At 33.7% G+C, this 15,854-nt stretch overlaps 1 long non-coding RNA gene across 1 annotated transcript; it reads right to left on the minus strand.

Moving 5' to 3' along the window:
• Positions 1 to 8,483: 8,483 nt before the first annotated feature.
• Positions 8,484 to 9,852, minus strand: LOC126741497 (uncharacterized). The gene is made up of 3 exons (XR_007662201.1): positions 9,624 to 9,852; positions 9,421 to 9,549; positions 8,484 to 9,147 (listed from the first exon to the last, which is right to left on the minus strand). It is a non-coding gene; the product is annotated as an uncharacterized LOC126741497 (long non-coding RNA).
• Positions 9,853 to 15,854: the final 6,002 nt, after the last annotated feature.

Genomic DNA, 15,854 nt, shown 5'->3' on the forward strand with positions numbered 1-15,854 from the left:
AATCAGAGATGTGGCGCAATGTCCACCAATACGCCTACCAGGCAGATATATCAACAGACAGATCTCAGCAGTCTTATAACAGTCTTGACATAGAAGAGGGCTTCAATAATGCACTGCCACGCCCACTCTATGAATCGACAGCAGCAAGAGGAGTCAGCCCACTTATCTGCAATTGGATCAAAGCCATGCTTAGTGACAGAAAAATAATGACCACCTTACAGGGCTAACGTGTGCACTTCAGGGCCGCGCGAGATGGCCGCAGGGGGGGTACTATCTCCTCTCTGGTGGTCGCTACTCGTCGACGACCTCTTATCCAAAATTCGATTGTACGAGGTCGAAGTCCAAGCTTATGCAGATGATCCTGTTAAAAAAAAATGAGCAAGCAATCTCAACAGTACTACTTGAAGGCGTGAATATCATTTTAAAATAGTGCGAGAGAAAATAAATATCCATTATTCCGCATAGAATGGTAATAGTGCCATTCATCAGAAAAAGAAATAAAGGCAAATTCAAACCGCCAATCCTGAGAGGTGAAACCATCCAATGTTCGACAAAGGCGAAATATCACTGAATTTCACAAAATGCGGATGTGAAAAGGCCCTACATTCCGTCTTCGGTAAGTTAGCACATGCCTAAGTCATTTTCCTATTTTTCCATTTAATTAATTTCATATTTGCATGCTTTTCGGTTGAATTCAAAAGAACATCAATGCTTCCTACTTTTCAGAGAGCAATTTTATAAAATTTAACTTACTTACCCACAAAAATGCCATAAAACTGACAGCCATGCCGAACCTCATGTGTGGTCTCCATTTTAAGCCCTGTACCTTCTGCTTATTCTGTGTTTTTGCTGCACTTCTTATTGTTACTGCTTTCACCTCACTTGCTATTCTACGTGCCTCCACATCCAGTCGCTTGGATCATCACCTCTGGAGCCTGCATTCTTTCCAATGGGCTACACCTAATACGTATTGTACCTATTGAACACTACCTGCTAGATATTCTTGAGGCCTCCTAACTGATTGATCTGCTGCTGCCTCTTTTTGGCCAAGACGTATTCAGGTACCCCTTTTAGGCCTGGTTTCCTCAGGTATTGATTTGTCAGTTTGCTCTTTTATAGATTCTTTTTTTTTTCAAAAACTGTCACAGATTTTAAATTTAATTTAAAAAAATTGTTTATCTAGACACCATCACTGATCTGATTTAATATTGGGAACTGAGTATATACGTATATGCGAGGTAATATCAGACGTACTATTAAATAAAAGTATTAAGTGCTAATTTTACTTTCATTTCTTCCATAGTTTTAATTTCATAAATATAAATTAAGTATCATTCTTCTTGTTGTTCTTATTTTGTTCAATTGAAGGCTCTGCTACGAGGCAATTTGCCAGCACGATTTGAGATTCGGGAAAACCGTCGGGTATGTACCCTGTTCCCCGAACCGACACTTTCCCTACATCAAATTATCAATCACAATCGAAACTTTTCAATGCACGATGTCGCCTCTCCCACGATGCATCCGGCATCATCCGATCCATCCGGCCTGGTTACCGGCGTGAATAGGATCAGCTACCACCGGCAAGGGAGGGGAAAGGCGCTGGGAAAGGTAATTAAAGGATAGGAAGGACGAAACATTACGAGTTGATAAGATGAAGGATAACGCGGAAGTGTGATAGAAACTTTCACAAGGTTAAATTCTGAAATGCACGTTGTATTAACGCCAAGGGGTAGGAAGGGGTCAAGGAAAGGAATCCGTAGGATAAGAAAGGATGAGAACAACTACGTGTTGACTGGGTGAAGGATGACGCAGAAGTGAATTAAGTATCATTGTATTTTTTTTTTAATTGAGTTTATAGATTGAATTTGTTTATCAATTATGACATTGATTTATCCTTCGATACTAAAGCTGGATTTACCGATGTAAAGCTGCGTTTTCTTTTCGTGTCCTAATAAAGGCTAATAATAAACCTGGAACCCACATTTAGGTGATTGTGCGAGATACAGTACAACAAATTTGGTGCCTAACGTATCAGTTCATGCTTTGCCATTTTTTTTATAATGAGTTTTCTTTTGATTATATTGAACATTAACTTATTTTTGATTAATCATTGACATATTTCATTGTGAAAGTTGACTTTACCATTTTTATTTTGACATCTTCATCAGTTCAGTGTTTTTTCTCATTACAAAAAACAATTATTATACAATGAAAAGTTTCTTTTTATGAGTTATTTAGTTAGATTAGTTTTTCTTTATTCGGGATTAAATTTCCATTGCAAGTTTCCGGCAAACTTCCTTTTTCAGGAAGATTTAATTTCCAACAAATATAAATTATTTTGCTTAACTAATTCTCTTTTATTGCAAACACAGAAATATTAAACAATTAATTGATTAATCTATTTTTGCCAGGATAAAAATAAATTTTAACCATCGTTTCATTAAATAATTTATTTCAAAATTATACACAGTGTATCTCAAAAGTTATGTCTAAATTCATTTAAAATTAAGGGGTGTGTTCGAAAAAAAAACGCTCGGACCCGTCGATTTTTATTTCAAGTTGCGCATTTTTGTACGTGAAGTTTGTATATAGAGGGTTGCTCAAAAAGAAATTACGACCATCAACTTTATTTTTTCAAATGAAAGAACCTTTTTTTATTTCATCTTGAATTTCGCGTGGAATTCTACGTATGTTTCATGCATCATGTCCTATACCTAAAGTCAGCAGTTATCGAAAAAAAGACGATTCATGTAACAAATAAAAAAAGAACAAAAATTAAGTTAAATGTTCAAAATGGGCAACCATTCACGGCTTGACAATATCCAAGGCGCTCAATAAAGTCTCGTTGCACATTTTCAATCATTTCCGGAGTTATGGCGCGCACTTCTCTGCAAATTTTCTCTTTCAAGTCGCCTAGATTATTTGGCCTATTAACAAATACTTTCGACTTGAGGTATTCCCACAAAAAAAAGTCCATTGGTATTAGGTCAGGCGACCTAGCAGGCCATTCGATGGGTCCTCTCCTTCCTATCCACCGATTGGGAAAGGTTTCATCAAAAAATTTACGCACAGTGGTAGCATAGTGCGGAGGAGCGCCATCTTACTGGAAAATTAGTTCTTCGTAAGGATAGTCTGGGTCCAATGGATTTGAAAATAAATATAGTAATGCTGGAACTAATTCAAATTGGAGAAAATCAAGATACACTTGTCCCGTTAAAGTCTGTTCAAAGAAAAAGGGACCTATTACTCTTCCGCGCACTATTCCACACCACACATTTAGTTTTTGAGGGTACTGGGTGTTTACCTCTATCATCCAATGCGGATTTTCTGTTGCCCAATATCGACAATTTTGTCTGTTCACACTACCATTCAAACAGAACGTGGCTTCATCGGAAAGAATAATACTTGTTACTAAATTATTATTTAGATTGCACATGTTTTGTAAGCGTTCACAAAAATCATTTTGCCTATCGAAATCGTCATCAAATAACTCTTGCACAGGAATAACTTTTGTAGGGGTGATATGTGTGCTTTTTAACTATTCGGTGAACTATAGATTTCGCCATGTGTAAATTTGCCCAAATCTGCGACAGGGGAGTGCATGGATTTTCTTCCAAAGAAAGCAAAACCTCAAGTTGTTCATTTTCATCTGGAGCAGGACGACCAGATTTCGGCAGATCTCTAACATGACCCAATTCTCTAAATTTAGCCTCTATTCTACTCACCACCTTTTGACATATCGGAGGACGATCAGGATGGATTTCATTGAATAATTGAGCAGCTTCTCTTTGAGTACGTGTTCTATCACCAGCCATGCACAGAATTTCTATTTTTTTAATTTCGTGTTTGTGACCCAATATCTTCAATATTGCGGAGGGTTGTTGGGTGGGGTCAGAAATAAAACAGAAACCTGTTTACCTAAATGTCGACGTTTCGACTTATATTAAGTCATCCTCAGGACACTGAAATGGATTCAAGTAATTACAGAGATAAAACAAAGTAATTTCAAGTACATAAAAAACACTATTAAAATAAATGTTCTTTAAGTTACAAAAATTAAAACAACAAAAAACAAAAACCACGACGCAGTTAAAATTACATTCAGGTACAATCCGTTAAAAAATTTTTTTATAAAAAAAAACAGTATAAAATAATTTTTTTTTTATACATTACACCTCTTACCTAAGTCTAGGTTTCTTAACTTATAATTCAAACACATTTATAATAGGAGCGTAGAATTATTTTTAACATGGGTTAAATTGTAGGTGTTATTGTGGGCAAACTAGAATCAACAATAAGCCAAGAAACAAATGTTTTTATTCTTCCGAGCGTTTATTTATTTAATTTTTATGATTCAATGTTATGTTGATAAGTTAAGGATTAGTAGATAAGGAAGATGTATGTATCTATACCACAGTCTAACTGTTGAAATCTATATACTTTGTCTATACGTTCAAAACCAGAAACTTAATTTGTTAATACACTGTATGATCTAAATTTGGGACATATACTCTTTGACAAAAATAAATTTTATGTTTTAGTTTTATCTTTTTGGTAGTAAATTAATTAAATTATAGTAACTTGCATTTAGATCATCGGTGTCTTATTTTTTATTAATGATTTCTTTATACTTTTTTATATTAACCATTTCTAGTAAAATTCTTTTTTTATAATTTGATTCTCTGCCAATGATCCGAGTGCTGTTAAAATCAAATTGGTGTTGTTGATTGAAGGAGTGTTCTGCTAGAGCAGTCTTCCCAGATGCTGCGTAGTTCGTTGGTTTTACGCTTCTTTCGTGTTCGCTAATTCTGGTTTTTAAGTACCTGCCCGTTTGACCCACATACAGACCTTGACAATCAGAGCAGGGTATTTTATAAACCACGCCACTTTGTAACTCATTTGGTGTTTTATCTTTGAGTTTTGAGAAGTATTTGTTGATGGTATTTTCATTTTTGAACGCTATTCTGACTTCATCATCAGAAACAACTCCTGATAGCCTTTCAGACAAACCTTTGACATAAGGAATTTTTGCAAAAGTATGGTTTTGGTTTTCTTTGACTTTAATAGGTGTAGGGTTGTTGTTTAGGATTTTGTTTAATAGTTTATGAGGGAAATTGTTTTTTAGTAAAATATCTTTAATTTTGTTAACATTTTTTTTATGAAAACTGGAGTGAGATAAGGCTATTGCGCGGGATTTTAGGCTGCTAATTATGTTTAATTTTTGTTTAAATGAGTGATTTGATTGGTAGTTAAGAAATCTCTCAGAGAAAGTGGGTTTGTGATACCAATCAGTAATGATTGTATTACCTTCTGTTCTGATTAATAGAATGTCTAGAAATGGAAGTTTGTTATTTGTTTCACACTCTATAGTGAACTGTAATTTAGGGTGGAAACTGTTAAATGTACTTTTTATGTTTTCTATTTCAGTTTTTGGAATACACGTGCCAATGTCGTCAACGAATTTTTTAAAAAATGGTAACCTAAATTTTATTTTCCCCATACAATATTTCTGTAATTCTGACATAATCAGATCAGAACATATAGGTGATAGACAGTTACCCATTCCAATACCATAGATTTGTTTGTAATATATATTTTTAATTAAATTTAATTTAATTAAAAATATAGTCCAAAATAAATGGCACCTTATCAGAGACCACTGTAACATCCCTTTAGAAGAATTTTTAAGTCTTTTAGAGTTTGTATTTGAAAATAGTTATTTTACCTTTCAAAAATATATAAAGTGTGGACCTATTTTCAAAGATACGCAAATAACTAAGAATTTTCTAAATTAAATGCATAATTTAATAGTAGGCCATGAATAACAATAATAGACAAATAAAAAGTTACAAATTAATAACGATGTATATGAATGAATAATTTGTATATGATAAATATTTTTTACATTTCTACATAAGCATTTGGCATCATTGCATCAGAGATGTTGCAAGCAAATAAACTGCCCATAGGCAAACCCAACGCCACCCATGGCGTTGCCCCATCCACGGCAACGCCAATTCTAGCCTTTAAATGTTCTAAGTTCTTAACATAACTTTTCTTCCGAAAAATGAAATGCTGAACTGCAGCGCCTCACTTCGGATTGTAAACGTTTTTGGCAAATTCTATTAAAAATTCGACCTTCCGGCCCGACCGAAAAAAGATTCTTTATTTCATGTTGTTTTATCTTAAAGCAATTAAATTTAATTTGTTTTCTGTAAATGTGTTAAAAACTCACTCAGAGTCCAATGCCGGCGTGGCTAACGTAGATGCTGCTATTGCTGGATAGGGAAGGAACCTTTGTCCGCCGGATTGGTCTTGTGCAGATGTTCTCTTCTTCGTTTGTTGTTCCATCTACCGCAATTAAATTTCATCGCTGGTGCTTCTCAAACTTAAATATTTAATATACATTTTCTGGGCTCCAATTTTGCTGGTATCGGTGGTAACTTTTCGTTAATGGGTATTGTGATAAAAAAATATGAATATTGAATAAAAAACTATTTTCTAAATGATTTATTTTGGTTTCAATGATCTTCTGGTCTAATATTTAAGTTTGTGTTATCATTTGCTTATCACAACAATAAATGACTTTCGTCGTTTTGAGCGGATTTTCTACCATTTTCATCATAGTCAGTAATACGTCAGTAATTTTTCAAGGCTTGCAATGGACACACCTTTTGCTAACGTTCTACTACAAAATTAACTACTAATTCAATTACATTTACTTAATTAATGATACGCGGTCAGATATAGAACATCATAAAAACATATAAGTTCAATAAATAAAACTCAAAAACTACTCGTTATCGGGAGTCAAAACAACAATAAATAAAACAATTAAAATTAAGGATGGAGGATGGCTGTTGACACAGCCGAAACGCATTATACTTTTAACTAAATGATCTACATGCATTTTTTCTTGGAGATAAATACTTCCCCATTTAAAAATCTATAACCTAAATAGGGTTATTTTTATTTATTTTGGTGAATTGGGGACTACATGGAGCTCTCAAACAGGATGAACTACTAAAATCTCGACACTATAGCAAAAATATTAAACTAAACGTGAATAGAACCCTAAAAATTTAACTAATCAACATAAGCTACAAAATAAAACAGTACAAAAACTATTAGAATTGTTAGGGTATTTATATTTTCATAAAAAATATTGTCTTTAGCTTAAGTTAGCATCTTATTTCATAAAATTATAAGTTTTGTTTACGCATTTAGCAAGTAGTTAGATTTTGGCTTTGTAAGGGAAAACGTATGAATTATACATAGTATTTTTCCTTAAATTAATTAACAAGGTTTTTTAAAAAAACAAAATTTTGGGTCACCGATTTTAATTTAATGCACTCCATTCCATTTTTTGCTTATCACATTTTACCTCAATTACCTATTGCTGAAGATTTGATATGCACTTCTCCTGTTTCTTAATTTTATTGCATACACATTGTCCATAACTTCAGCTACCTTTTCCGTAAAACTTTATAGAAATCAATTAGTAAAGATTCCTTTAATTTTTTCAATATAATTTAATCATAAAACCGTATTAATTTTTAGACTAGTGGATATTGAGACCAATAAACACAACAGAGTTTAATCACTTCAGAGTCGGAGATTAATAAAAACAAACAGGAAATCTAAAATGTCAAAAAAGAAACTATAAGGGACAAAGGAAGATTGGGAACAATGATGAGTATGGCGATTTTGAAGCTCACAAAATTCCTAACAACAACAAAAAGATATGGCTATTTGTAAAAAAGGTAAAAAGTACTATAAAAAAAGGATGTTGTTAAAGTCCAGTGCAACGATATATTAGAATGGTCACCCGTCAAAACACCAGCATTTTACTTCTCAAACAATGTAAATAGAAGGTGGATGACATTGTTTGGCAGGTGGAATGCTGGTGTTTTGACGGGTGACCATTCTAATATATCGTTGCACTGGACTTTACCAACTACATAGTTAAAAAGGGCAACTTAAACCAATACCTGCTATAATAACGCCGAAGCGCTTAACGCGTGACGTCATCATATCTAGGCCATGGAATTTAGTAGTGTATAGAAATCATCAGAAGTTTTAACGTAAAATGAGCATAGTATGTGAATTTTCTGAATGATATTTTGCCACCCATATATTTAACCGTAGGTCAACATAAAATGCAATATAAAAGGGTGGACAAGAAAAGAGTGCTGGGCTAGCCTATCTCGCGGAGAGTGGTCGTGCAAGTTCTTTAAAACAAAGAAAGTAAATAAAATAAAGCTCAGGGGCGCCAGAGACCAAATTACCCTTAAAACACCCCTATAGAATTTAAGTAAAGGGCCACACAATACTTACTATAAAAACTACTGCACAAAATAAAGACCCAAGTATCTACGAATTATAAGTCCTGTAAAAAATCTGCCTCTGGAAATTAGGGTCAAACAAAAGCTTTAAAATTTATTTTCAAATGACAGGTAAATTTAATTCAAATTTAGGTTGTTAATTATATAACTTTAATTGGGGGAAGAACCGAAGTTTACACTTGATGACGGTTGGAGATACTTACCAACCGAAACGTCGTGTTACATTAAATAAATAAGACAATGCAAGTTCGACAAGATGTTTTCAAGAACCGTAAGGTTATGAAAATTTCAACACTACTAAAAAACGAGCTATTATACCATGGTATTACTTAATAAAGCTTATAAAAAAATACAATGAAGATAAACCCACCTTATTGTGATCACAATTTGGTTTACACTTCTGCCGATATAAAAAATAAAAAAACTGTGTTATCGCACACTTTTTGTGTCGATAAGTAATATTTTTAAGCACTACTTTTGAACAAAATAAATACTTGCAAAGATTACACTTTGGACACGGTAAGTAAAAATACGTAAGTTTTCAATTGAGCCTTAATTTAAATTACAAAAAAATATATATATTAATCTTTTGTTTTCAGCATTCAGGCTGCACCAAATTTACAAAAAAACTTATCTGGGAGCCTGGGACACCACAACAGACTCAAGGAATCGAGGACACCATCAAACAACTGGACATATCTGGAACTTATATCAAACTAACTTTCATCCAATCTGGAAACTGGAGACCAACGAGGAATAATAGAGCTGCTTTGGGTCTTTCTTTTCACCCTATCCTTCAACCCTAAAATACCCCAGTACCCATGTAACTTTTGTCATAAATTTAAGAATAAATATTTAATTTAAATTTAGAGTACTTATTTAATTATTTAATTTGTTGTAATTAAAATTTTAGAAGCTATTGTGTAATAAAATTATTCTTTAGTGTCAATAAAATATACAGTTAATATCAAAACTTCAAGATGAATAAAGAACTTATTTTTAATATTTTTGGCTTATTATTTATGGCTTAATATTAATAAAATTATTACTTAAAATAGGTTTATCTTTTACTTACACAGTGGTGGAATTTTGTGGCTTTTATATACTTTTTTTTACACTTTCAGAATTCAGCAATGGGAAAGCAACATAATTAATAAAATTGTTCTAGCTTTCGAGTCCTCCAATATAAATTGATTTATTTAAGCTAAAAAGAAATTTAAACCTATTATAGTCACCCAAAAAAACCAATTAAGCTGGAATAAAATCTCAGAAACTTACCGAAAGATTTTCTATGCTACTATAAGATCAAAACCATTTATCCTAACCAAAGTCAGCAAATGAATTTCAAAAGAACTCCTACGAGATATAATTCATTTAATTTGCTAATTTTGTAGCTATTAATCCACAAAGGAACGCAAAAATTACTAAAGCGTTAAATTGCCACAAAACAGCGATTTTAGTCTGTACTAGTTGCACAGAAGTGGATCTTGGCAGAAAATGACCGATGCTCGGCGGTTTACCGTGAGCGAAAAACCCAAAAAAAACGAAGAACGCGTACAAAGAATGCCAGACCAGGATTCTTTTCAAACGACTATTATTTATACAGGATGACTGTGAATTAAATAGTAATATACAGTTCGATAATTTTTAATTGTTTGATTAAATAGTTAAGAAACTTTGTTTTGGAAGAATTAGATAAAATGGTTTAAACAAAAATTAACCGTTACATTTTAAGGGTTTCTGGTTAAAACAGGGCTGCCATAACGTGAACTAAACCCTTAGTCGCACCCCATTCGATTGTTTAAAAAAAAAATTTTAAGCAAAAACCCCTTTTTTCTTATTAAATATTTTATTTGTAATAATTTCCTTTAATAAAACTTTAGTACGTTGTTATTATTGGAAAAATATAATATTTATGGCGATGGCTAAAATTGCGCTCGGATTCGTGATTTTTGAATTAAAAGTAAAGAACGATTGATCTGTTAAGTAAATACATAATGGTATTGACTTTGATTAGCTGGTATTGACTTATATTGAAGATTGAAATGTTGTGACCCGCAAACCATCGACATAAATGTGATTTCTTATTATTGTGATTTTTATGTCATAATTGAAGGGGCTTAGTGTCAGCTCTAATTATACTCTCTATATACCACCATATACTATGTTTATTGTTTATTAAATGTTTGTAGTTTCTGTTTTCTATTTTTACTTAGTTGACTACTGTTACGTTTAGAGTAATAATTTTTAAGAAATGTATTAGTACTGTTACTAAGAAAAATATTTGAAGTATTTGTATGGTTTTTGCATTCCTTAAAAGGCGTTAAAAGTTTATATTGAATAAGATAATTAAAAAACAATTGACACAGAAAATATTTTTTATTGTAGATGTCTGAATGAAATATTTCTTCAGATTTATTAATTAGCTTTTAAAATATAATGTATGATACAATCACTATATCTACTACTTGATCACGAGGATATAAAAGAGCGCCACGGCTTAAGGATTGAAATAGATTACAAGAATCTTCTACAATGCAAGGTTGGTTACAGGTAAGATTTTCTTTACAAAAATCGCACTTATGCTTTTTTAAAGTGATATACCAGCAATATCCACTTAAAAAAGTTATAATTGGCAACTCAGGTTTTATAGTTTTAGTATCTGAGTCTTCAATTACGATTTTGGATAACACACTAGTAATCTGTTCAGAATAAGTTAAATGAGTATCTACAGACTGAAAATCATCCAGGGTTTCATAATCAGGTTCAAAAAAATTGTTTATGTCAATATTTCTATAATGTTTAGATTTTAGTGATAATATAGATAGAATTCTAAGCCTCTTCTCTTATTCATATAACTGACGAATAGAGATATGGTAATGCTCACCAGCTAATTGCCTATATTTTTAAACGCCTTTTCAATCGATCTGTTTGAAATTTGCCTAATAATACATAATCCATATCTAATTCAGTTAAACAGTATTTAGCAACTCCATGGAATTAAGAAATCCATGGATGGTATGACTTAATTCTGTGTGTGTTTGTTGACTATTATTGTTATTTACTGCAGCTATTACAGTACTGCCTCCTTTATAAACCAAACGGGGGTCAATATGAATTTTGGTTGGTGGTTTATATATTTCACTGCTACTAGTTAGTAGATAACTTAAAGGAAAAATACTTGGAATAGAAGTTTTCCTTAAATCAGCGTTTTTTAAATTGATTAAAATAATTTTACCTGTTTTGGGATCCTGCTCAGAAATATTCTAAATTACATAACCTTCAGGAAATTGTAATTCACACACAAGAGTATTTACCAGGCACTAAATCGTTTCGTGGAATAACCATTTGGGTAATTATTTACAAAACGGCTTTCAGCTTTTTTACCAATAAACGGGATAATTCTTGTTTAGGCAGTTTGTGTTGATTATAAAATTTATAGATATGCTGGTGGAAACCCGAATTTGCCCTTTTTGTAAATGACAGCCAGTTTTTTTTAATGGAAAAAACAACTGAAACTTACGGCCTTTGAAGCACTGTTGGATGGCTTAAAATCAAATTTTTGGGCACTAATTTCGACATATTCCTAAAATTATAGATTTTACTTTCACAAATATTCTAGAGAAAATATAGAAAAACAAAAAGTACCAATAAAATGGCCAAATTTTGTAAAACGTTCGTTCTGTTTCTATCTATCTCTTTTCTTCTTATTATAAAGGTGTAATTACGTATGTCCAAAATTACATGACTAAATGATTCTAAATACTTTGTTAAAAAGCGCGGTTGCCATGTCTCATTTGTAACTTTTCAGAATATTTTCTCTGGGTATAAAAATAGAGTGGAGCGGTCTGTTATCAGATTAGAAAAAAAGGCAATTAAAAAAAACTCAAAATAATAAAAAACTACCTTAAACCCTCTTGTGCTTAACGGGTTGGGATGGAATGGGCCAAGACGTATTGGGTTGGGTTGAATTGGGTTAAATTGGGTTCCCCCTCGAGGAGCTGCTTGTCGATTGATGGAGGGGGCTCAGACAGCCATCAAATCTCGGGCATTAATACAACCGATATTGAATGTCGAATTGTGTTTGCTAAGGACAGCTCAGGGATTTTTCTTATAAACGCTTTCTACTTACCTTACTTATTATTCCCACTTACCTTTTAAAATCAATTTCCTTATTCCCGCCGCTCTCTTTGGTGTGATGTGCCCAATCCCCTTCGATGCTATTAGGTTTGGGAGGGCTAGGAGGTTCCCTTTTTTCACCCACCCTAACCGAAAATTAAAAAAAAGTGGATTTAAACTTGACCTGGCATAAACACGGAATACTTAAGACCCGACGGCGTCGGGGTGTAAAAGCACCAAAAATCTAAAAATGGAAGAAAAAACAAAGGATATTGTACCGCAGGTGAGTTTCGGTGTAACCGGGGAATCCGTCCAACTGTCTCGCGGATTCTGGGAGGAGGGACATTCGCCCATTTGAAGATACAACAGCTTACGAGGAAGAACTCTTGAAAAGTCATATAGCAGGGGGAGAAGCATTGCTCGATCACCGTGGCAAATAATAAATCGAAGCAACTCTAAAAGCGAGAAAGAACAAGAAACAGAAAAAGGACATCTTCCGTCGGACCAACCAATAGGAGATATTGAAAAGTTTTTCGGAAAAATCACGGAAAAAAGGAAGCTTAGCGATGTTTCGTTTGGGGAACCAAGTAGCCAATCGAAAAGATATCGAAGTATAAAAAAGCCGAAAAAATCCAGCAATTTAAAGGATAAATGTGGCCAAGAAGGTAGAGGAGCTAGTAAAATTTAGCACCGCAAACCAAAATGTATATGTAATAATGTATATACATCAATAAGGCAATCAAATCCATATCAAGTGATATAAAATATGCTGTTGACAAAATGTAAGTAGAATTAAGGAAAATGCTAGTGGAGAAAAACAGAACAGAGGCAAAACTAAGAAACAGTGTAGAAAGACATTAAAAAGAAATAGAAGATAAGAATCGACTAATAACTGATTTAACAGAAAAGATAATAAACCTAGAAGTTGAGCAAAGACAACATATTCAGGAAGAAGACATTTCGTCACTAGCAGAAATAGATCTGAAATACTTTAACGAATGCGAAAAATAATAAAACAGGCAAATGTAAACAAAAAAGCTGAATCAGAAAACCTCGTTCAGGCCCTGTCTCAAAAACTAGACTGCGATGTGTTATGTTTACAAGAATTTAATAAAAAAAAGCTTCATATGGGGAAAATAAAATCATAGTATCTGACGGGGAATAAAAATACAGCTCGATAAAAAGGAACGTATATAACCAGTCAATAATGCCTTTCTATAGATACGAACGGGCCAAAAACTTGGTGTATATAGAAGCGGATTCGACTAGTATTTACTCATTGTATATACCTCCTAGTTACTCATTGATATGCTTCAAAGAGGTCTTGGACCAGTTATTCATTCATGCACAGCAACACATTTTTACTAAAAAAATGTCACTAGTGATTTGTGACGATTTTAATGCAAAAAACACCCTCTGTGGTGGTAGTGTCACGGACCGCACAGGAGAAAATACTACACAATTTAACGTCACTAAACTTAACATGCTTAAACGATGGAGAAAGCCCAACACTTGTACGTCCTAATGGAGTCTCCTACATAGATCTAACTTTCGTTACAGAAGTGAATCTAAGTGACCATCACTGCATAATGATCCACATTAACATAAAAGGGACCTGTAGAAAAAGAGAGAAACAATTATTAAAAAAGTGAATGTCAACGAATTTAAACTTGTAGGGAAGAACTATCTCAAACATACAAGGAATCAAGAAAGATCTTAAACTGCAAAATAAACAAAGCCAAAAAAAGAAAAATGGAAGGTACTATGCAGAGCCTTGGATGAAGATATTCATGGACAAGCCTACCAAATTGTTAAATCACAACTCAAGTTTAAAGGCCCTATATTATGTCTTAAAGAGGAACAAAAATTAAAGATATTCCATGAGCTTTTTGTCACAGCGCCAGTCTTCGATCTTAGAGCCTTTATACCAAGAACCAAGAATACGCAGGTGGAACCAGTTTCCTCTGAGGAGTTGAAAATAGCTATTACGAAAATAAAAACAGGGAAATTTTCAGGACCAAACGAGATGCTACCAGCCGATGCCAAGCTTACAATATCGAGTCAACCAGCCTTCTTCGTTGATCTCTTTTCAGAGTGCCTTTTGTTTTAGGCACTAATGAAAACTAAAAAGAAATATATATTCCAATATCGCTACTAGATGTTATAGGAAAAGTTTTCAAGCAGATAATAGCAGCCCGACTCTGGGATGAACTGGACAGAACTGGAGGCATTAATAGTAACCAGTATGGTTTTCGAAAGAAGAAATCGACAGTGGACGCAACACAAAAGGTCGTGAGCATCGTGAAACAGAGCAATGGAAATATAGTCACCTTAATCTGCATGGATGTTAAAAACGCTTTTAACACCGCAAACTGGGCCATTATAATCCAAAAATTAAAAGCCATAGGCATTCAGGAGTACCTCATTAATATCATTGCTTCTTATTTTACTTACAGGCTGGTACTCTACACAAACAAATTGAACTGCAGGTCGAGGTAGGTATATTTCAGGGCTAAAGAAATGCAGCCCAACTTATATCTTGTCAGCGAAGATTCGCCCTGAAATGCATAAACGCCTATCATACGGTTTCAGATGCAGCTATCCTACTGGCAGGACTGGTGCCTATTACTGAATTAATCCTGGAGCGCAAACGTATAGCAGACCAGCTGAATGAGGCAGCTGCTCAATTGACGAAAGCAAAGATTCAAACAATTAAAGAAGAAGAATGGGAGAGGACTTTGGACGCTTGGCAAAGAACTTGGGAGCAGTCACAGGAAACAGCTAAGTGAACCCGAAAATTAATAAAAGATATTAAACGGTGGCTAAATTGGAGAAACCACTTACCAATCACAAACAAAAAAATCCTCCTCCAAAAACAAAAAAATTGTGTAAAGGATATAATCGATGACGACCAGGCTATATATATGGGTAATAACCCGGAGGAGGAAAAACGGATGGAGGAAAAAACACAGGATATATTACACCAGGTGGGTTCCGCCATAGCCGGGGAATCCCACTCCTCAGTGGACGACTGTCCCAAGAATTCTGGGAGGACATTCACCCATTAAAAAACTTCTTTGCACGACGAGATTCGCTATTAAGAACACCGCCAAGGCAGAGATCACACTATTTAATTCTGGTAAATAAGAACAAGAATGTGAATGGAGATAAAAGAAATCTTAGGCTCTATGAAGTCGATTTTAAATAGTGTAACACAGGAGTATAAAAGAGATAAGCTGGAGAATATCGATAAGGAAGAAGAATACCGAAGAGAGATTCAAAAACAATGTACAAAGCAATGCAAAAGACATCATCTGCAAAAATTGTACAACTAAAAGAGCAATAGAAAAGTTGACTCTTACAGGACCCATTAAATGCTTTAATGAGTTC

The sequence above is a fragment of the Anthonomus grandis genome, chromosome 10 (assembly GCF_022605725.1).
Source record: "Anthonomus grandis grandis chromosome 10, icAntGran1.3, whole genome shotgun sequence".
Classification (NCBI taxonomy): Eukaryota; Metazoa; Arthropoda; class Insecta; order Coleoptera; family Curculionidae; genus Anthonomus; species Anthonomus grandis.